Genomic DNA, 23,801 nt, shown 5'->3' with positions numbered 1-23,801 from the left:
AAACATTCAAATGCACATGTTATAAAACAAGCTACAAACCAAAAAAGAAATGAACAAGTTACATGGAGTATTTTAGGTTTAAATTGAATTTATTGATTTCACAATAAACGACAATATTTTGACATTATTGAACCAACCCCGTTTATCATTCAGAAGGGTTGGCCATCACATTTGTTTTTGTCAGAGTAGAAGAAAAAAAATTGGTTGTGGAAATTATCTTATATGAAACACAGTGCATTTAAAAATTATGCCAGGTTCTGCTGGCTAATTTATGCCTAGTTTTTTTCCCCTTCATTTGTTATAGTTTACTTTTTTTCCAATTTCAAAACTCTTTTTCTTTTCCTTTTTTTGAGGGTAAAGGCAGTATTTATTTATTTGTTAAGTAGTTTGAGTTTGAGAATTTATTCAAACAACGAATTGAGTGGTATTAGTAACATTTATGTCTTTTTATTTTGCAGTTTAGGGAGTTACGCAAAATTTATGTGTCTGGTATCGTTAACAAGAACATGCGACCAACCCCTTGGGTGTTTTAATATTAAAAACAAGAAAACAAATAAAAAAATAAAGCAAACAAAACTGTGAATATGAGTTTCAAACTATAGTTGTAAGAAACAAATGAAGTGAAAATGTGTTTTTTCAAACCACAAACCCTGGCAAATGAGTTATAGGCACTGACAACAATTAAAAGTGGTAAAAATTACCACTATAGCAACACTTAATAATAAGAAAAGAGCAAGGAATATGAGGAAATAAAGGGAATTAATTAGCTGAAAAGAGATTTTATAAAAAACACCTACTTTTTAAAACTTAAATAAGGCAAAACTGAGTTTTGGTATTTCTTAATAATTATATGTAAGGAACTATCCGGTAGCATATTGTTAAATAGCAGATCATTTTTAAATCCTTTCTTCTTGAAATTTGACAACATTGCAGTTTTTTAAATTTATATGTAACCAAGTTTTTAAGCCTGTTTTTAAAACGTACCAGCTCTGTCATCCTCGATAGTATAGTGGTGAGTATCCCCGCCTGTCACGCGGGAGACCGGGGTTCAATTCCCCGTCGGGGAGAATTATATTTTTTTAAGCTTCAAACTTAGTTTAAATGTACCAACCGATTTTTGTAGTTTAACACAATTAATTTTTTTTTTGAGGTTAAGCCTTTTTCAATCCTTTGCCTTTTTGCCATTAATAGTAAGGACTTGAAATTTGTCAACACCTCAAATATTTTAAGTGGAAATCGTTCATTAGTAACTGAACTATATTTTCGAACTGACACAGCTCTGTAATCCTCGATAGTATAGTGGTGAGTATCCCCGCCTGTCACGCGGGAGACCGGGGTTCAATTCCCCGTCGGGGAGAATATACAATTTTTTTTGTAATAAATTTTCATGCAAATTTACACACTTGTATACTCAATTTATAAGCTCGACTTTTAATATTTTTTTACTTTAAGTTTCCTTAAATGAAATGAATTTCGACAACATGGCATTATTCGAAATTTTAGGAAATATTAATTAAAAATTATTTTCTTTAAATGATGATGTAATTTGTTTTGTGAATTAAACAGAATTTCTATGTAATCCTCGATAGTATAGTGGTGAGTATCCCCGCCTGTCACGCGGGAGACCGGGGTTCAATTCCCCGTCGGGGAGATGTTGAAAAATATTTTTTTGTTGTACTCAGGTCTCGTTTTATGCGATAGATGCGTTCCAAAAAAAAAATCGCATAAATTGAATTCGCATAAAGCGATACTCTAGCGTCATATAAAAACTAATGATTAGTTCCAAAATTCTGAAAAACCGCATAAATTCAAATTTTAATTAAAAATCCAGAGCAAAATCGCATAAAAAAATCAACAAAAATATATTTATTTCATTTACTTAAACAGTAAAAACAAAAAGCCTTTAAAAAAAATAAACAAAAATATAATATTAATTCATTAATAACAGAGAAAACAGAAAATGATAAAAAAAAAACAAGTAAGAGTGCTATATTCGGCTATGCCGAATCTTATATACCCTTCACCTTTGGTGTGGATGCATTATTATTTTTTATAATTAGTATACATAGTATACATATATATAGTATACTTTCAGCGTACAGCATCCTAAATTTATCAAGAACACAAAAAACAACAACAACGCCAAACGAAACAAAACACCAAAAGAAAAAACAAAATACGCAAGGCAATGAAACCAACACACATCCAAACATACGTTTAATTGTATAAAAAACAACAACAACGCCAAAAGAAACAAAATACGCAAAGCATGCACATTCAAACATACTATTTGTTGATTTTTTGTCAAAAAAACCAACACACAACCAAACAAACGTTTAGTTGTATAAAAAACAACAACAACGCCAAAAGAAACAAAACACAAAAAAAAAACAAAATACGCAAAGCATGCACATCCAAAAACATACGTTTTGTTGTTTTTTGTCAAAGCATGCAATACATTGTGTTTTTTGATGAAATTTTCAGAGGTTGTCTCGGATTTTTGCTCATATCTCCGTTATTTATGGACGGATTTTGCTGATTTTAAATAGCAAAATTCTCGAAAGTATGTCTGACAGAATTGTTGAAGATTTGGATCCCGGAGATATCTGGGGCCTTCAGAAAATTGATTTCAACAGACAGACAGACAGACAGACAGACGGACAGACAGACAGACAGACAGACGGACATGGCTTAATCGACTCCGCTATCTATAAGGATCCAGAATATATATACTTTATAGGGTCGGAAATGAAAAATGTAGAAATTACAAACGGAATGACAAACTTATATATACCCTTCTCACGAAGCTGAAGGGTATAATAAGCTAAACAATTTTTAAGGAAATTCTGTAAATATGCATGATCAATCTAAATGACTAAATAATTGTTGGCATAGTTTAGGAATTGGTTCAACGTCATTTTCATCACTAGATGATATAAGCATATCATCATATTGTAAAATATCATTTTCATCACTAGAATTTAAAAAAAACATCTAAAATTTTAGAATCTGTTAAATTCCAAAAAGATTTGGTGAATTTAAAAACCGCATAAATTTGAATCCGCATAAAACGAGACCTGAGTGTATATAAAAATTCAATGATCCATGTATGTAATGTCATCACATGAGAACGGCTGGAGCGATTTGGCCGATTTTTATACCCTTCACCTTCGTGAGAAGGGTATATATAAGTTTGTCATTCCGTTTGTAATTTCTACATTTTTCATTTCCGACCATATAAAGTATATATATTCTGGATCCTTACAGATAGCGGAGTCGATTAAGCCATGTCCGTCTGTCTGTTTAAATCAATTTTTTGAAGACCCCAGATATCTTCGGGTTCCAAATCTTCAATAATTCTGTCAGACATTCTTTCGAGAAGTTTTCTATTTAAAATCAGCAAAATCGGTCCATAAATAACGGAGATATGAGCAAAAAACCGGGACAACCTCGATTTTTGATCTATATATTGATTACTAAGTCATTAATATAGACAATATGGATATCTAATGATAGATATTTCAAAGTCCAGTATTCAGTATTCAAAGTAAGTTGGACCTACCTGGGTCAAAATCGGGAAAAATATTTTTTAACCCTAATTTTTTGTTCATCAAAAAATTTTTTTGTCATACATTTTATTTCCAAAAATTTAAAAACTAAAAAAAATTGGAAAAAACTTTTTTTAAAAAAAATTAAAAAACAATTTAAAAAAAAATAAAATTTTAAAAACAATAAAAAAAAAAATTAAATTTAGTTTACCTAAAAATATTAAAGAAATTCATTTTAATGATAATTTGGTGAAGGGTATATAAGATTCGGCATAGCCGAATATAGCTCTCTTACTTGTTTTTTATTCGATTCGAAATTTTCAGGAGATCGGGTAAAACTCGGAAATTCATTTTTTTGTGAGTCCAATCAACTGTAAAAATGTTCCCTAAAGTATGCAGTACAAATTGAGATATTTTATTTGCAAATAAATAAGAACAGGCTGGTGTGAGTGGGTTGGAGAAACTTGAAAATGATCCAAAAAACTAGCTATCACATTTTTTAAGAAAATTCTGTAAATATGTATGATTAATCTGAATCACTGAATAATTGTCTGCATCGTTTTGGAATTGGTTCAACGCCACTTTCATCACTAGATGATATAATCATATTGTCATCATATGATAAAATATAATTTTCATCACTAGAATTAATTTAGCGAATAGGGGACGAAATCAAAGAATTTTTAGGAGCTTCAATTGGTTTTTTACTTGCACAATAAAAAAAAATTTTATTTAAAAATCGCATAAATTTGAATCCGCATAAAACGAGACCTGAGTGTATTCATATAGTGGAAAATAGTTTATTAATGAAAAATCGGATTTTTAGAGATGTAATCGGTTTATAGTGAAACACATATAATTTATTTAAGAAAATCGTTATTTTAGTGAAAAATCGTTTATTGAATGTTTTACTGTAAAGTTGAGATTTTGAGTGAATTATCATATTTTTTTTGTTAAATTTCGGGTTTGTATTTCAAATATTTAATTTTTAGAGAAAAATTGTTGATGAACATTTTTTCCTAAATCAGAAATCAGATGAAAGGCAGAGAATATATTTCGGAAAAGCTGCGATTATCTAAGAACTAATCACTAATTATCTGATATAATTATTTCAACTAAAATTATAAACTTCCGAACCAATTAAATGAAAATCAATACGAATGTATGGAAACTCCCAATTAGTGACGCAAACTGGGGTATTAGTGCATATAACACTAATGGAAAAAAAAGTTTTTCAACATCTCCCCGACGGGGAATTGAACCCCGGTCTCCCGCGTGACAGGCGGGGATACTCACCACTATACTATCGAGGATGTTGCGTTATTCTTGGAAACATTTTTTGAAATTGTAATGGAACAATGTTGATGCAACAAATGTTTACAGTTCTAACAGCAACATGTTCCACTAATTCTCAATATTATTATCAAATACATATTTGGGGTATTCACACGGTCTACTATTTGATCATAATGTCCTAATATATTATAGTTTAAACAAATTTTTGCTGTGTTTCAAATAAAAAATTTCTCAACTAATAACACTATTTGGACTATGTTTATTTGGTCAATTCACAAGGTCTCTTATCATGTCATATTGTCATAATGTCCTAATATTTCACAATGGTTTTTATTGTTTTTCAAATAAGAAATGTCCTTAAATAATAGTACTCTGTTATCGTAACCAACCAGTAGAGACCATTCGGCGAAGTGTCGGTTAAGCCAAGCGTCGGTTAAGCCAAGCTGCCGAATCGAGATATATTAAGACATTATGACAATATGACTGATAAGAGATCTTGTGAATTGACCAATTGTTTTGTCATAAAATAATACTTTTTTTTAAAACACAACAAAAACCATTATAATATATTAGGACATTATGACAATATGACTAATAGCAGACCATGTGAATAGCCCAATTATAAAAAAAAATTTAAACATTCAAAACAAATTAATTCAATTAAATTATTTAAATTTGTGTTGGAATTAATATCTAAAATTAATACTTACCACTAAAATTTCTTTTCAGCTCAACTACCGTTACCGCTAAGCTACCGTTACCAACATAATCCAAAATACAGTGTTAGAGGTCACATAAGGGTTATTATTTTATAAATCATTTTAAATTATGAATAATAATAGTGTTTATTTATTGTCAGCTTATTTTTAATTTGTGTAAACTTTATTAATCATTCGAAATAATTGTAATTATCGTTACCGCTGAAATTCCGTTACCAAATTGATGCAAATTGTCGTTATCGTTACCTTTTTACCATTTTGAATCGGTAGCCATCCTTGAAAATGATTAAAGAAGAGCTCTTTTATTAAATTTTGAAAAAGTGTTCTACAATAACTAAAAATTCCAACAACTGCATTACTTTCCCTTTAATACCCCCCAGAAAAAATTCCTCAAACATGATTCACTGCTTTCTCCCCTATGATGGCGTGTTGAAAACATCTTTATTTTGTAAAAAACAAAACAAAAAGGAAAAAATCATAAAAATGATTAAAACATTCAAATTAACTTTATTTAAGGTTATTATCCTTAAAATATAACAACATACGTTTATTTATTCCTAAGAATTTTGTGGCAGTACTTGTAACATTTCACTCTCTTGTTTGTGCATTTTACAAATTTATGGCATTGTCAACAAATAGTGAAAAGTTATTTACTCGGCTGTCGTTGACATTTTTAACTTTAACTGTCAACTTCTTCAACCCAAAATAAAAGCGAGCGCTAAAGTTAAAGTCAACTCCATAATGTTGCTGTTAATGTGTTTTACAAAATAGTCCCCAAACACGATAAAAAAAATATAATCAACTTAACGTTTTTTACTCTAGCTGAGCTGGCCTGTTGTTATCTTTTTTGAAATAAATTTTTTAATGTATTTAAGGATTTTTTTTATATTTTTCGTTTGTAACAAAATGATTAATAAGTTGCATTTAATAAAAAATAAACTACCACCAGGAGGTAATAAATAATGACATGCTTGATTGTTGTTTATCTCTTGATTGTAGATATTTTTTAATGCATTTTTAAGGGTTTGTAATTAATATTTTTCTTTTTTGGTTTCGTTCAAATTATATTTAGTAGTACTAGTAGTACTATATGCTGGTTGCTTTTAAATTGATTAATGAGTGTCATATATGTAAATAAATTAGCTAATATTTTTGTGTTATTAAAGACTGTAACTGTAGAAATATGACCAGTATTTGATGTATGTTTGAATTTTTTATTTATTAGCAGCAATATGTAATTGATTGATTTTAATAAATATATGTCACAGCTGTTTTATAACAGTATGATTTTTTGACTTATTTCTAAAATATAATCCATAATTTCTACATAAAATGGCTTAAATTTGGAGCCGTATTAAAAATTGTACACATTGTTATACCTACCATCAAAAGGATGGGGGAAATATATATTCCGTAGACCCAAAGGGTATATAATATATATGTACCCTGAAGTTTTAAAATCACGAAAAACACAGTCATTTTGAAAGCAAGTACTCTTAAGGGTTAATTTCCATTTTTGTACAGTTATTGTAAATACTAGACTTCATATTATATTTTTCTTAAGTTTCATCAAATTCGGCCAAAAAATATATAACATTTCGCTATCTTTCCATTAGAAATTCCAAATATTGAAAAATTTGACTTTAGACCTTCACGATTTAAGCGTTAACGTTTTCCGATTTTAGGAAAACTACATTTAAAATTACCTGGACTATAATATTCTGAACAGATTTTATTTAAAATTAACAGCAAGAAAATTGGGTTCATTCTCCAAAATATGGCCAAAAAATTAGTTTTGCTCGAAAATCGCAAAATTTATATCGCAGGTACTATAGGAGGTATTGACATATTTATTCCCTATTATGTTGTAAATAAATCCCCATGTGATGATCAAAAAATTCTGAAATTTATTTGGTTGTATCTGCGAATAGGTTAACTGTATCATATGAAGATAAAAACTCATATACAAGTAAATATGGATATATTTTAAGTAAGAATATACTTTTATTTTAATATTTTTCAAAATATGTTAATTTTATTCCTGCATTTCTTGTTCTATTGGCCTGAGACACGTTAATGGCCTGGCGATTTTTTAATAACTTTAACATTTTTTAACCAATTTTTGTCTTTTATATTTTCACTAGAACGATAATTACGTACATTTTTCGATTCTTTTAGATTAAATTGCAAAAGTTATTACTTAATAGCAAAATTTAAAAAAAACAAGTAAGAAAGTATGGTCGGTCAAGCCCGACCATATAATACCCTACACTAAGAAAAGAGCAAAAATATTTTTCTTTTAAAATTTCAATAATTTATATCTTTGAGTGATTTTCGGAAGTGGGCCTTATATGGGAGCTATGACTAATTATGGACCGATCGTAACAAAATTTGGTGACATGAATTTTGAATATATAAAACTTATTTGGAGCTCAATTTGTGGAGATACATTTATAAATTAAATATTTATGATCGATAAAGTCCAATTTCGGAAGGACATTTGTATGGAGGCTATGTGAAATAATGGACCGATTTCAGCCAGTTTCAATAGGTTTGGTCCTTGGGCCGAAAAAATAATATGCACCAAATTTGATCGAAATATCTTCAAAATTGCGACCTGTACTCTGCTCACAAGGTTTACATGGACAGCCAGCCAGCCGACCAGACGGACGGACGGACATCGTTCAATCGACTCAGAAAGTGATTCTAAGTCGATCGTTCTCACGTGATGGCATTACATTCATGGACCATTTCATTTTTATGATGATGGAAAAAGGTCATAGTTAACAATGGCCAATACTTTGAATAAATTTATATATAAAAATTTGAAAAAATTCCGAATTTTTAAGTCATATATGTTTTTATTAATTCGGAATTTTCAAAATCAAAGTTTGATGTTATAGGGGTAAATATTGAAAACTCTCCCTAGTGATTCTACCTTCTATAATTATTGTATCATGGTCCAATATTTTGATACTAATACCTTTTAAATTATACAAACAAATAGCAAGCTTTTAACAATTTTTTATATCTGAGGTGCTATCAACGCCGCACAGTGGCTCATTATCGTTTTTCATCGGCCAAAAGTCTGTAACTTTTGCACCGATAGAGATATTTTAGAATGATGGACAGATAACTTCTTGAATATTTCTCCAGTTTTAATTTCATTTAAATCGGTTCAGCAGTTGTTGAGCAATTTAAGGTTAAAGTTGAACTTTTAATTTTTTATAGCATTAAGTATGAAAAAGCGGATTTTTTTATTTTTTGTATCAGCTTTACTTATAAAAAAGTTGTAAGCTGATAAAAACAAGTAAGGAAGTATGTTCGGTCAAGCTCGACCATATTATACCCTACACTATAATTTATTTTCGTGAATGATTTTCGGAAGAAGGCTTTATATGGGAGATATGACTAATTATGGACCGATCGCCATGAAATTATGTCGTGTGATTTATGTCTATATGAAAGTTTTTTGTTGAATTTTGTGTTTATACCATCATTATTAAGAGATTTATGCTCGTTAAAGTGATTTTTGGAAGCGAACATTATATGGGAGCTATGACTAATTATGTACTGATCATCATAAAATTAGGTGACATTAATACAGTTTATATAAAACTTATTTAGAGCAAAATTTGTGTAGATACCTATATAAATTAAATATTTACGATCGATAAAGTATAATTTCGGGAGAACATTTGTATGGGTGCTAGGTGAAATAATGCACCGATTTCAGTCACTTTCAATAGGCTTTGTCCTCGGACCAAAAAAAATTTATGTACCAAATTTTATTGGAATATCGTCAAAATTGCGACTTGTACTTTGCGCCATTCATATGAACAGGTAAAATAAAAATAGAAAAAAAATTTGGGAGTAATTTCATTCAAATGAAAAAAGTGTTCAACAAACAGATCAAAGCAGGTCAAGAAGTATATATGGGCTTAAAGAGGACACTTTTGCCTTTCTCCTGGTAGTAAAATTTGTTTAACCGCTTTTGACCCTAAGCACTTTTATTCCACTGAAATTCATATTTGACTAAATTATAGTACCTGTGAAAAAATTTAATAACACAGCAGGTGTAAACGGTACAGTAACAAGTCATGCCATTTGTTAAAAACTATTATCTTACTAACATAACAAAAAAAAAGTCATCCAATTATCGATAACAGTTTGCGAGTAATGATCGGAGTTTTTTGAAATCGGAGTTAACAAAAAGATGGACTTTTGGCCGATGAAATTGAGATATGAGCCACAGTGCGTTCGTCGTCATAACTTAAATCCTATGCTAGAATCAATGTATTTGAAACTTGACCTTTGCCCCCGTTTATACAAGAGTAAAAGTTGATGGATTTCGTTCAAACATTCAGCAAATATACATATTTCAAAGCTTTTGCTCATAATATTCTAATATATTTTATTATATTAAAACTCTGTAATAGTTTGGAAACTTGGCGCATTTAAAAAGTTGTTAAAAAATATTGTACTTTTTCTTAAAACTCGCAGAACTTAAGTTGCAAATACAGCAACATTATCACCTTAATTCTAAATGACAATTCCCTGGGAGTTTTTTCTCTTTTTTTTCCTATTCCCATATTCTAAACAAAATCTCCCCGGGAATTTTTCTCTTTTCCCTTTTCTCTTATTCGAAATGGGAAACTCTTCCCCGGTGAAAAATGTAGGTATTACAAATGTCAAAAACAGAGAGAATGTAATGACAAAATTTGGGAAAAATTCCGCCAAAAAATTCAAAAGGAGTTGTAGCACAAAATGTAGAAAGTTATCCATCTTGGGTACACATGTTCTTCAAAAACATTTATAACTTCTGCCGGAACTTTGCTAAGACTTCCCTGGGCCACAGATACATCACAATCCTTCCCTATATCCGTTTGATACACACCTTCGGCAAAGAAGCGTAGAGCTGCACTTAATTTAATGATTGGGGAAACTGCCACTTTCGTTTTGGCTGAATGTTGGTCGTTAACACATCCAACATATGTATGTATAATTGAAGGCCGGTTTATTTACTCTATAATATTTCTAAACCTTCAAGTGGGTTGCTGGCATCCCGTAGCTTTCTCCTTTATATCCTTTGCTTCTTCATATCTATCATTTTCCTTTTTTTATAATTTTTAAAACATTTTACATTTGATGTTTCTAAATGTTATTTTCAAAGTTTATTTTCAAATCTTAAAAAAAAATTATAATTTGGTGAAGGATATATATATGATTCGGCACAGCCGATAGCAGTCTTACTTGTTTTATTAACATGTAGAGTTTTTTTAACATAAAAATTTCAATATAATAAAATGGAACATCTTGTCCCATAATTTTAAATCATGTCTGTTTCCTTTAACTGTATTTTCATATTCATTTAAATATGTCCACGTATGTCTGTCTACATATGTGCCACATATCTAAGTATGTAGAAAATATTTGGTTTAATAAATGTCTATGACATTAGTGAAAATTACAGTGAAAAGTTTTTTTTTTTTTTTAAAAAAACATACAAAAATGTATGCACCCATGTCTAAAAGGCCATTTATAACATCTGTTATGGTTTTCTGAACAAAATCAAATAAATATTTGCAATATTGCAAAAAAAAAAGCAAATCAAGAGGAACAAAGAAATGTTAATACAAAATGCACTTGTTACGTGCAGACTAGACTGGTTGTAGAAAACCAAACCAAACACCCTTAAAAATTTTTCAAAAACGCACGCAAAATCTTCTTTAAAATACACGCAGTATACACTACAATTACAATACCGCAAAAAACTAATAATATTTTATAGGTATAAAATATTATTGAAGATACACAACAACCCTCGTTCATGGCAAAAGGATAACTAACGGCTAAGGATACCAATAAACCACATAAATACATACAACCATATAAAATTTGAAACTTGAAATATTGCATTTATTGCTCTCTGAATGTGAAAAAAGAACTGATCATAATTTAATAAATTGTATAAAATATTTATGACTTCTTGCTATAAGTGTCTGCGAGTATGACTAAGTATGTTTGAGAGTACCATCCATCCATGAAGTACTAGATACTTTAATATATTTACAGTAGTGTAAAATTCGATTATACGCATTTTATTGAATTAACACAATACCACTAAAGGGATTTGGTTGCTGTCTTTTTTTTCTCTCCCCGAGTTTTCACAGTTCAGTACAATATCATAATGCTAACAAGTGTTTTAAAAGTAATTTATGGTTTACCACCCCAAATATGTGTTTGGGTCTATGCTAGGAAATATGCTAAAAGCTTTTTAGTGTTTTGGTTAGATGTTTCTTAATAGATGGTACTTATTAAATATAATGCCAAATCCGGAAATACCTGCAAACAAAGTCTACTTTTTCGTTCACATTTCTTAAATATTTTTAGGTGAAAAATCAATAAATTTTTTTTATTTTCAGACTTTTACATTAAAAGATGATATTTTATCTAAAACTAGGCGATCCTATGCCTAAAACATACAAAATATGCCGTTATCTTAAAGTTTTGAAAAACTGCTTATGTCAATGATCAATAACATTTGGCTGTTGTCTAGACTAAATAGTCATTTCACTTAAATTAGCCAATTCACTACTCTAGAACATAAGAAATATTTTATAATCTTACAAACCCAATTTGACTTTCTTAGCCCAGCAACTCGTAATATCATTCTTTTTTATACCCTTCACCTTCGTGAGAAGGGTATATATAAGTTTGTCATTCCGTTTGTAATTTCTACATTTTTCATTTCCGACCCTATAAAGTATATATATTCTGGATCCTTATAGATAGCGGAGTCGATTAAGCCATGTCTGTCTGTCTGTTGAAATCAATTTTCTGAAGACCCCAGATATCTTCGGGATCCAAATCTTCAATAATTCTGTCAGACATGCCTTCGAGAAGTTTCCTATTTAAAATCAGCAAAATCGGTCCATAAATAACGGAGATATGAGCAAAAAACCGGGACAACCTCGATTTTTGACCTATTTTTGATCTATATCTGGATTACTAAGTCATTCATATAGACAATATGGATACCTAATGATTGATATTTCAAAGTCCATTGCAACGATGTAGATAAGGCTATAGTAAGTTGGACCTATAATGGGTCAAAATCGGGAAAAATATTCTTTAACCCGAATTTTACTTAGTTATTTTAAGGGTTCTTGTTATGGTGTCATAAACATAGGACCCATTAAAGGCTATGTACAGGAACAGCAACAGCAACAGTAACAGAATATTGTTTTATAAACATGGGGCTCATAAAGTTTGTAATTTTGTGGAGAAAAGATTTATAATTGAAAAAACGAGCAAAACATTTAAATACTATAGAATTGAAACTACAGGCGGCAGTGGAGAACTTGAATAACTTGAAGTTGTAACTTAGGTTTGTCAAATAATGTTAATTTATGTTATGAGGAAAAAGTTGTTAAAGGCAATAATTAAACAAAACATTTAGTTTAATGGTAAATCTATGAAAATAAAGGAATAAGTACCATACATTCACTCTTCGTGGATCCTCATTCTATACTAGTTGTAATTAGTATGACTAAAATGAGGCTGGATCGAAACTTGCCTACACGCAGAGAAAAAATATAATTGGGCATGGCTACTGTAACCATTTAAATAGTGTTACAAGATTTTTAACAATATTATAGTCACAGTAACCATTTACATGATTGTGGTAACCATAATATGGTTAATTTACAATGCACATGATTGTATCAACCATATATATGGTTACAGTAAACAAATATATGTTTGTGGCAACCATATTTATGATGAATAATTTTATCATAATATGTTGTTCTCAGATTATGATAAGCCTTAAGCCGAGAGTACCATAATATGATAAGTCCTTCATCATATGAATGGTTGTCACAAACATATATTTGTTTACTGTAACCATATATATGGTTGATATCATCATGTAAATCGTAAATATCAATCATGTAAATCGTAAATTAACCATATTATGGTTACCACAATCATGTAAATGGTTACTGTGACTATAATATAGTTAAAAAACTTGTAACAATATTGAAATGGTTACAGTAACCATGCCCAACTATATTTTTTCTCTGCGTGTAGGCAAGTTTCGATCCAGCCTCATTTTAGTCATACTAATTACAACTAGTATAGATCTCCAGATATCCATTATTAACAATTAACCAAATATGGGACGGGTTACTCAACCTATTTCGATCCCAATACAATAATAAGAAATTGATTCGTAAAGAGTTTAAATACTTTTACAATTATAGTTCTCCAGATATTTGAAATTAACTATTTACTTTGTATGGGATGTGCCACGCCCAGTAGTGATATGTTATGGACCAATCCCCATAAAAGTATGTGGCATGTCTTCTGTATATATAAAACTTATTTGTGTTGCATTTTATTTGAATACACCTATCCCTCGATTTACACGATAGATGCGTTCCTGAAAAAATCGTGTAAATCGAAATTAAAAATTGTTGTATGAGAAATCGTGTAAATCGAAAAAACGACCAAATAGGAATAAATTCAAAATTTGGTTTAGAAAATTCATTTATTTTAAAGTAAAGTATACACTGTAGTAGAACTCATAAAAACATGTCAGTTCATTAAAAAAACAATTATAAATATTATTTATAGTATGTATCAGTCATAACTTCCAATCAATTTTTTATCACTGTCTTCCACTACTGATCGTATCTTTTGGATGGTTCGATAGTTGCTAAATTGGAGATAACATCAGTTCGTAGAGATTTAGAATATAATTTGTAATTAAAACTTGTGGTGATTTATTGTTTAAGTCCTTATAAATATCCTTAAAGTCCCTATAAATAGACCTGTGAAATGTATCTCTGGAATGCGAGGTCTCTTTCAATACTTTGATAATTTTTAAAAAAATGATTCCGTAACTCCTTCATCGGAATCGTTGTCGTTTTATTCGGTCATCATATTATTTAAATCTTCAACATCTAAATATTTATTACCAATTCTTCAATACCACCTGGACAAAAGTCATGAAAACCTTCTCCTCCCAATGTATGTGCCATCAAATTTTTCCGACAGCCTTTGAGCGTTGATTGCCTGAATTATAAGTCAATGCAACATACTTTACACAATTTAATATTCTAATTTTTTTGCATTTGTGACAAATATATTATAGATATATCTATAATATCTTGACTATCAAACACAAGCAAATAATGTGACTGTTCGATTCCCACACAAGGCAATATTTTTTGTGTTTTTTTTTTATTAGCTACATATTCTTGTTGTGAATTTACTACTTATTTCTTAACTGATTGTAAGTACATTTGTAAGCTTGACCCCTGAATTTTTTAAAAATCTCGAACAACGGTAAGTAGTGTTTCAGTCAAATAATAAGTAGTTATCGCTTTGCTCCAATTATACTTGCTGGCTTACTAGGTAAGTAAAGTTTTTGCTGGGTAGATAAATATTTTTGATAATTTACTGTAAAAAATTAATTTTTTCTAAAAATATTTAAAACGAAATCGTGTAAATTGAGGTATTTCCACATCCCCGTATGTACACGAAAACCAAAAAAAATTGTGTAAAAGTGAAATCGTGTAAAAAAAAGTATCGTGTAAATCGAGGGATAGGTATACCAATATTTTTAAGAATTCTATACTCGCTAAAATTTTTCTAAAAGTGGGGTCTATTTGGTAGCTTATTTGTGCAGAATTTGGTTTGGATATCTATATAACTAAGATATGGCAATCGTATGTGGGCTAGGGGAAATGTACTGATTGGCTTTGTCCGTAACTGTACTGATTGGCTTTGTCCGTAAAGCAATATTAAAGCTTGTACCAAATTTTGTCGAATTATCTTTGAAATTGCGACCTGTAGTTTGATTACAAGGTGGGTGTTGGGAGAATATTTTTTCACATTACAAACATCAGTACTAACTCAATATACCGTCCACATTATGGTGGTGTAGGGTATAAAAAAACAAATAAATAAACAGAAATATATTAAGTTCTATAGATATACAGTGAGCCTCAAAAGTGAGTATACACCAAAAAATATTTGATTTTTTTAAGATAATGAAAATTCTAAAATTTATTCATCGATTAAAATTTTAATGTTTCGGTTTGTTGGAGATTGAGTTGAATAATAGATTCGGTTGTGAAAAAAAAGATTTAAGTCGGACTTTAATGATTTTCATGATCTTAAAAAAATCAAAAAAATCGCGGGTGTTTACTCACTTTTGAGGCTGAGTGTATGTATGAATTTTTTTGTTAAAGCTCAAGGTTAATTAGTGGGTTTTTGTCATTAATTGAAAAAATTAAAAAAAAAAACCAAAAAAAAATTAAAAAAAAATTTAACATTCTCCCCGACGGGGAATTGAACCCCGGTCTCCCGCGTGACAGGCGGGGATACTCACCACTATACTATCGAGGATGTTGAAGCAACATTAAATAAAACTACATATAAATCATACCACTTAGAACTTTCAAACATTCTAATAAGAAATTAATGTCATTAAACTATAATAGTTTTCTAAAAGTGTTTAAAACACTATAAAAACAATGTTGCTGCAACATCCTCGATAGTATAGTGGTGAGTATCCCCGCCTGTCACGCGGGAGACCGGGGTTCAATTCCCCGTCGGGGAGAATGTTAACAATTTTTTTGTTTTTTTTAATTTTCTTTTAAGATTTGTGCTCATATTAACAGTTAAACTTTAATTACAACTACACACAAATAATCCTCTTTATGGCAAAAGTATAATCAAAGTAAAAACATAGTGAATGAGTACAAGTACTAAAGCTGGTGTTTATGGTGTTGGCCAAAAATGCGGAATACAGTGGGCACTTGGTATGCTCAACTTGGTATACTCAACTTTTTTCAACAATTTTCTATTTGACTGATTACATAAATGATCATTTTGTTTTAAAGAATACCTATGTTTGATTCAGTTTTTGTTTTAGCATTAGGTTTTACTAACTAGTTCTGCAAGCCTAAGACGCGCTGTATCACATATTTTGGACTTTTTTTTGCCCTATCTTCTATTAACTAGTTCTACAAACCTAGGACTGGCTGTAGCTCATATTTTGGACTATTTTAACATACATACGCATTTAAACAAACTATAATTTATATAATATGTTTGCTGGTAGGTATTGTACATAATTTTGCATAGTTTATCAGCCACCCACATACTCACTTAAAAATAAATGCATTTTACTCACACATGCTGGTTTTTTGATATCCTTGCTTGCAGAAGTAAGAGTGTGTGTAGCTGTGTGTATTACAGTCTGATGAAAGGACATACAATCAGACAAATATACAGACTTTTTCACATTTAACAAAAACATAGGAAAACAACTTTGTGTGCTTCGTTAAGCAAAGTGGATGTTAAGTGTAATGCGATTTTTATGTAAATTTTGTTTTCCAAAAAAAAAAAAGAAGAACAAAAAAAACCAAATTGCAAAAACTGTTGGCAACGTTTTTGTAACTATATGAATGTGTGATGACGATGAGCATCATTGTGAGGATGATGATGATGATGACGTTGTTGGTTGCCACGGTCACGGCCAAGGGATATTGTATTGTAACCATCATCGTCATCAGCAGCACAGTTTCATCATTAACAACAAAAATCCAGGAATTTTAACTCTCCTTTTAACAAATACTTACATACATTTAAACACACATACTTTACATGTATACAACATGCATTTAAGCTCACATACATATGTAAATACATATGTATTTTGTATATTAAGGCAGCCCCGTTTATATGGAGGAAAAATAAGATATCGATGTTTCCAACTTAAATGAAAGTCTAGCCTGTTTGTGGAAAACATATCTGAAATTGTTTATCCTGGCGCCAGTATATGAAATCAGATGGGAAACAAAAAAATGGCATGTCTTTAAAAATTTTACATGTCGAAGGTACCCTACTTTGACGCCCTCATAGCACCGCTCGCGGCATATGTGTAGAGTCCATCATAATAACTTAAACTCAAATACTCTTTGTTTACGCCCATGTTAAATTTTATCCCGATCGAACCAGCCGTTTACAAATGCCAGATTTATTTCCAAAAAAATTGTATTCTGTCCCACTGTGCAGTATTAACAGAGCGGTAACAAAGAATATAAAGGTCCTTTTTAAGGTTTTGTTGGAGGCCACCCTAATGTAAATAATTCTGCTATGTATCTAGGTGTGTGCGAATATGTTCCATGTTGTGTGAATGTTTTCATGTTGGCAAATACTCAGTTTACTTACTTATTTCCAACCCATCATCATCATCATCATATATTTTTGGGTATGAATTTTATTTAAGTGTATTCATTCGTTTGTTGTTATTGGGGTTTTTGAAATTTGTTCGTTTTATAATTTTTTTCGTTTTTGTATTCTGAAAAATATAACAGGAGCAAAAAATAAGCTTAGCACTGCAGCAGCAACAACAATTCGCATTTAGTACAATGGCTGATGTTATGGAAAATTTACTATTGTCCAAATAAAACTTTTGTATTTTAAACCATTTAAATGTTTATGCTCATAAGGATATACGAACACAGGGAGACATACAAGTACGATTATACAAATATTCTCGTATGTGCAATTTGAGCCATACTTTGACCAACAGGATATAAAAGTAGGCAAATTGTTGAGGCACTATAAGTGATGTTGAAAGTCTTTACAAAAACTGCCTGTTCAATTTTTCGAACAACCATTTGTAAAGACATTATAAAGACATGTTTTAAAAATATTTCCAAAGATTTGCATACATTTTTTTTACACACTTTTCATTTGGCATCGTCGAACCATTAATGTAACGCAATACTCGATCTATTCCAGATATGAAACCTTTGTGTCAGACCGAATGTTTCATAATTTAATTTAAACCCTCCGAAGTTTATTTAACTCAATCTTATTTTCATAAAAAAAATATATTTAATATTGATCTTTAATATTGTTTTAAAAACAAGCAAAAACAGTGTGACGAATATGATCGCCTTTTTGATCCTTTAAGAATTGACATATTTGATGCATGTCCTACAACATTTACATTCATCTACTACTCAAGTGATACATATTCATTAGACCAGCAACATCCTCGATAGTATAGTGGTGAGTATCCCCGCCTGTCACGCGGGAGACCGGGGTTCAATTCCCCGTCGGGGAGAATGTTAAAATTTTTTTTAATTTTTTCCTATAATTAAATATTTTCTAAATTTGTTGTAAAACAATTTTACAAGGAACCAAATTAACAGCCTGTTTTTATAAAATATACGTTAAAATTTGGTTTTTATAAATCTTCAACATTTGTTAATTATAACCTACACCACCATAGTGGGGGTTTATATATACAAAATTCATGTCACCAAATTTTGTTACGATCGGTCCATAATTAGTCATAGCTCCCATACAGACCCGCTTCCGAAAATCACTTTAACGTGCATAAATCGCTTAAAAATGTTGGTATACTCACAAAAAACATAGTAAACTTTCATATAGACACAAATCACACGACATAATTTCATGGTGATCGGTCCATAATTGCTCATAGCTCCCATATAAGGCCCACTTCCGAAAATCACTCAAAAATATAAATTATTGAAATTTTAAAAGAGAAATGGTTTTGCTCTTTTACTCGGGTAAAGCCCGACCATACTTTCTTACTTGTTTTTTCATATGTTTTTTTATGTCTAAATTTCAAATGTTAAAAGAATTTCGTTTGGAAATTATAAAATTCTTTTAAATATTTCTTTTAAAAATTTATTTCTTTATGTTAATGAATTGAAAGCTACAAGTTTTATACAAACATGAGGTAAGTTATGTAAAATTCACGATGTTACCTACTATTTTCATAATGAGGTGATTTTTTCACTACTGAACAGATTTTGTTACAAATGAAAATTTGAATTTTTGAAAAACTGAAATTTTTAAATAATTTCAATGAATTTTCAAACGTCATTGGAGCGTTATTTAACTCTAAATATTATATTCTCAGTTGTGATGATCTTGCATTATATGATCGACATGATCTATATCTATTTTCTGAAAGTTCCTAAAGCATAAAACTCTATTCACTTATTCATTAATCATTATTCGAAAGAACTACGAATTTAAAATTTCCTTTATAATCTAGATCAATGATCCGCGCCCTTAGTCCTTAGGAGCCCAGTAACTTGATATATTTTATTTAGTTGTATCACAGACCACGCAGAGGTGACAATATTAACGTTTCAAAAAAAAATTATTTAGTGTGTCCAACCATATGTCTCTATAACAACACCCTTTATCTATCGACAATTGCACTAGTTAAAATATCGACAACTTTCCTTTAAGAGTCCGTAGATATTCGTTAGAGACAACAGTTCTAGTGTATTTCTGGTGACATTGTCAACGAACGTGTTTTCGCGTATGCTAGTTTTCAACACAGCAAATTTATGCTGCATTTTTTGAAAAAAGTACACTTTTTCACTTTTCTCTTAGTGCGGATCATTGATCTATACTCTGAGTTTAGCTTGAAATCGTTACAATGAAATGCATACACTTAGGTTTTCATGTAGCTGCAACATGCAACTTTGAAGCAAATAAATTGCAAGTTTGTTTACCATCAAGGATCTTGCAACATCCTCGATAGTATAGTGGTCAGTATCCCCGCCTGTCACGCGGGAGACCGGGGTTCAATTCCCCGTCGGGGAGGACAAATAATGACTTTTTGTTAATTTGGAGGCTGCTCATATTGGTAATATTATTGAAAGGCTTTTCCAAGTTTAATATCACCATGATATACAAATTCCTTTAGATAAAGCTGAAGCTACATATTTTTTAAATAATATTTTGCTGCGCTTTTTTCACATGCAATATTTTTCTGAAAAAAAATGCATTTTTTTGTTGCAATAAATATTAATGCAACATCCTCGATAGTATAGTGGTGAGTATCCCCGCCTGTCACGCGGGAGACCGGGGTTCAATTCCCCGTCGGGGAGGATTACTTACTTTTTTAATGATTTTAGCTTAATAATCGATTAATATAAATTGGAATTGAACTGGAATTGAGTTAAACTAAAATGTCTACTCTTTTTTGTAGCGATTCCATGATTATTTTGAAATCGAATGCAGTTGAGTTTTCAATTAATCGAAACAATTTTAAATTAAAAGCATCTTAAAATAAATCAATAATTTTACTATTAAATAAATGTTAATAAAACTTGAAATAGCAATAAAATATACTTGTAGCTGATTGCTGTAAAGGAATAAATAAAGAAAGGTATACAAAAATAAATTTTAAAACACAAGATAAAGACAAAATCCTGCAAAAATAATTGAAATAAAAGAAAACACTTGTAAAAATGTCTAATTTAAGGTCTAGTGTATAAAGTATAATTCCAGTTTAAATTCCAGTTTAAATTCTAGTTTAAATCTTACCCCAGTTAAGTATAAAGTCTGGTTTAAAATCGATTATGATGTTTAGCATGTAGTATATGCTAAGGTTTAGTCTAATGTTTTGTCTGAGTTTAGTCCAAAATCTAGTCTAAAGTCAAGTCTAAAGCATAGTCTAAAGTCTATTATACAGTTTAATCTAAAGTATAGTCAACTTTAGGAGCGTAATGTCTAGTGAAAAATCTAGTCTAAAGTCTTGCATATCTTTAGCCCAAAATCTAATATAAGGTCTAGTCTAAGGTTTGGCCTAAATTTTAGTTTAAATCTGAACACAGTTTGGTATAAAGTCTGATTTAAAGTTTATTTTATAGTAGAGTATAATGTTTAGCCTACAGCCTATTCAAAAGTTTACACAAAAGTCTTATCTGAGTTTAGTCCAAAATCTTGTCTAAAGATTAGTCTAAATTCCAGTCTTTAATCTAGTCTAAAGTCTTACCTAAATTAACTTTAAAGTCTGGTTTAAAGCTTAGCCTAATATACTACAGTTTAATCTAAAATCTAGTCTAAAGCTTAAAGTGACGTCTAGTCTAAAGTATATAGTCTAGTCTTTATTCAGTGTAATCAAAAATATATATAGCAATGATTATAGCAATTCACTAAATGTAGATCGATGTTGATCTTTTAATGGCACTTATTGGGAGATTTCACTGTAAATATGTAAATGTCAGTAAAAATATTTAAAAGATCATTCAAAATTGTTATTAATCTATAGCATTTGTTTTGATATGAAATATTCATAGTTCTAGCAACATCCTCGATAGTATAGTGGTGAGTATCCCCGCCTGTCACGCGGGAGACCGGGGTTCAATTCCCCGTCGGGGAGAATGTTAAATTTTTTTTTATTTATTTTATTGATATATTTATTGGAATTATGTATTTAATAAAATTAAAGTAAATTAAAAATATAAACATTTTAAAGTGTTATTCCAAGATTTATGAAGTTCTCCACAGATTTCATTAACAATTACACCTCGTTATTTCACACAATTTCACTAGACACATCAGACATTTTTCGAACATACTGTATTTGAACATCAATACATGATTGTCGAATTTTCGCATCCTTTTTACTTCTTTTTTTTTTTTTCTTTTTTTTAAATATTGTTGTAGTTGTTCCTAACAACAAGAAAAACATATTACAAACATTTGTGCATACAACAACAAAGACAAAAAAAAAGTACAAACAACATAATACTCTGTCAAGTGGTCGGTTGAATATTTACAATTTACCGAGAGTCATCCATTTGTATAGCTGTAGTAGACACAGGCTAGTTTCATTTACTCCTTTTTGGTAGATAAATCCTTATGCTCCTTCCTGATGTTGCTGTTTTAAATACATTAATACGTGAGTATGGATGGCTGTGTGTTAACTGAAGAGTATTTGTTATTGTGTTTGTTTTTATGAAAACCAAACAACAAACAGAAAAAAAAATAATACACAGAGCAGGATTTCATTTGGGTGTTTGAGTGTTTAAATGAAATCACAGTCGAAAATTGCTCATATTTGTATTTTGTAATTAACGTAATGAAAATGCTTTTCAAGTACTTTATGAGTATTATATACCAGGTTTTTCATTGTTCTTTTCTTGTAATTTTGTTTAAATATGATATTTTTGAAAGTGTGGTTTTTGTGCCATTACCGAAAAAAATACAAATTTAAATAGGATGTAAATAATACTGAAGCGAAAGTACCTATTTTAGTTGCAATTTAGAAGGATTTTCATATGTTTCAGTATGGAATGGTGGCACGAAAATTCTTTTTGGAACTCATAGAATTGTTGAAGCAACATTTTATAGTTGTGTTTTATATATACATATTTTTAAGATCATTTGAAATTTGGCAACATTACTTATTGTCAATATTCTAGCAACATCCTCGATAGTATAGTGGTGAGTATCCCCGCCTGTCACGCGGGAGACCGGGGTTCAATTCCCCGTCGGGGAGATGTTGAAAAACTTTTTTTTTTAATTTTTTATTGAAAAAAGCTATAATTAAAATTATTCTTATACCCACCATCAAAAACTATTGTCATTCCGTTTGTAACACATCAAAATATTTGTCGCAGATCCTCATTAGTATATAAATTCTGGGCCGCATAAGATTTTGAGGCGATCTAACTATGTTTTATTTAGATAGTATAATAAAGATACATACCTATAGAAAACTGTCTCAATAAGACAATTTCCTATAGTAAGTTGTCTCAACAAGACTTTTCTATAGAAAACTGTCCCAACAAGACACTTTTCTATAGAAAACTGTCCCAACAAGACACTTTTCTATAGAAAACTGTCCCAACAAGACACTTTTCTATAGAAAACTGTCCCAACAAGACACTTTTCTATAGAAAACTGTCCCAACAAGACAATTTTCTATAGAAAACTGTCCCAACAAGACACTTTTCTATAGAAAACTGTCCCAACAAGTCACTTTTCTATATAAAACTGTCCCAACAAGACACTTTTCTATAGAAAACTGTCCCAACAAGACACTTTTCTATAGAAAACTGTCCCAACAAGACACTTTTCTATAGAAAACTGTCCCAACAAGACACTTTTCTATAGAAAACTGTCCCAACAAGACACTTTTCTATAGAAAACTGTCCCAACAAGACACTTTTCTATAGAAAGCTATCCCAACAAGACATTTTTCTATAGAAAACTGTCCCAACAAGACATTTTTCTATAGAAAACTGTCCCAACAAGACATTATTCTATAGAAAACTGTCCCAACAAGACATTATTCTATAGAAAACTGTCCCAACAAGACATTATTCTATAGAAAACTGTCCCAACAAGACATTTTTCTATAGAAAATTGT

At 30.2% G+C, this 23,801-nt stretch overlaps 10 non-coding genes across 10 annotated transcripts; 9 read left to right on the top strand and 1 right to left on the bottom strand.

Annotated features, from left to right (window-relative positions):
- The first annotated feature begins 995 nt into the window (after positions 1-995).
- On the top strand, positions 996-1,067 carry TRNAD-GUC (transfer RNA aspartic acid (anticodon GUC)). Its single transcript has one exon. It is a non-coding gene; the product is annotated as a tRNA-Asp (tRNA).
- A 218-nt stretch (positions 1,068-1,285) lies between these two features.
- On the top strand, positions 1,286-1,357 carry TRNAD-GUC (transfer RNA aspartic acid (anticodon GUC)). Its single transcript has one exon. It is a non-coding gene; the product is annotated as a tRNA-Asp (tRNA).
- A 222-nt stretch (positions 1,358-1,579) lies between these two features.
- On the top strand, positions 1,580-1,651 carry TRNAD-GUC (transfer RNA aspartic acid (anticodon GUC)). Its single transcript has one exon. It is a non-coding gene; the product is annotated as a tRNA-Asp (tRNA).
- Positions 1,652-4,789: 3,138 nt separating this feature from the next.
- On the bottom strand, positions 4,790-4,861 carry TRNAD-GUC (transfer RNA aspartic acid (anticodon GUC)). Its single transcript has one exon. It is a non-coding gene; the product is annotated as a tRNA-Asp (tRNA).
- An 11,263-nt stretch (positions 4,862-16,124) lies between these two features.
- Positions 16,125-16,196, top strand: TRNAD-GUC (transfer RNA aspartic acid (anticodon GUC)). The gene has a single exon. It is a non-coding gene; the product is annotated as a tRNA-Asp (tRNA).
- A 2,448-nt stretch (positions 16,197-18,644) lies between these two features.
- Positions 18,645-18,716, top strand: TRNAD-GUC (transfer RNA aspartic acid (anticodon GUC)). Its single transcript has one exon. It is a non-coding gene; the product is annotated as a tRNA-Asp (tRNA).
- Positions 18,717-20,170: 1,454 nt separating this feature from the next.
- On the top strand, positions 20,171-20,242 carry TRNAD-GUC (transfer RNA aspartic acid (anticodon GUC)). The gene has a single exon. It is a non-coding gene; the product is annotated as a tRNA-Asp (tRNA).
- A 215-nt stretch (positions 20,243-20,457) lies between these two features.
- On the top strand, positions 20,458-20,529 carry TRNAD-GUC (transfer RNA aspartic acid (anticodon GUC)). The gene has a single exon. It is a non-coding gene; the product is annotated as a tRNA-Asp (tRNA).
- Positions 20,530-21,734: 1,205 nt separating this feature from the next.
- Positions 21,735-21,806, top strand: TRNAD-GUC (transfer RNA aspartic acid (anticodon GUC)). The gene has a single exon. It is a non-coding gene; the product is annotated as a tRNA-Asp (tRNA).
- A 1,050-nt stretch (positions 21,807-22,856) lies between these two features.
- Positions 22,857-22,928, top strand: TRNAD-GUC (transfer RNA aspartic acid (anticodon GUC)). The gene has a single exon. It is a non-coding gene; the product is annotated as a tRNA-Asp (tRNA).
- The last annotated feature ends 873 nt before the right edge of the window (positions 22,929-23,801 follow it).

The sequence above is a fragment of the Calliphora vicina genome, chromosome 5, assembly GCF_958450345.1.
Source record: "Calliphora vicina chromosome 5, idCalVici1.1, whole genome shotgun sequence".
In the NCBI taxonomy this organism is placed as follows: Eukaryota; Metazoa; Arthropoda; class Insecta; order Diptera; family Calliphoridae; genus Calliphora; species Calliphora vicina.
Note: the sequence above shows the minus strand (reverse complement) of the source record. Positions and strands in the feature narration are given on the sequence as shown.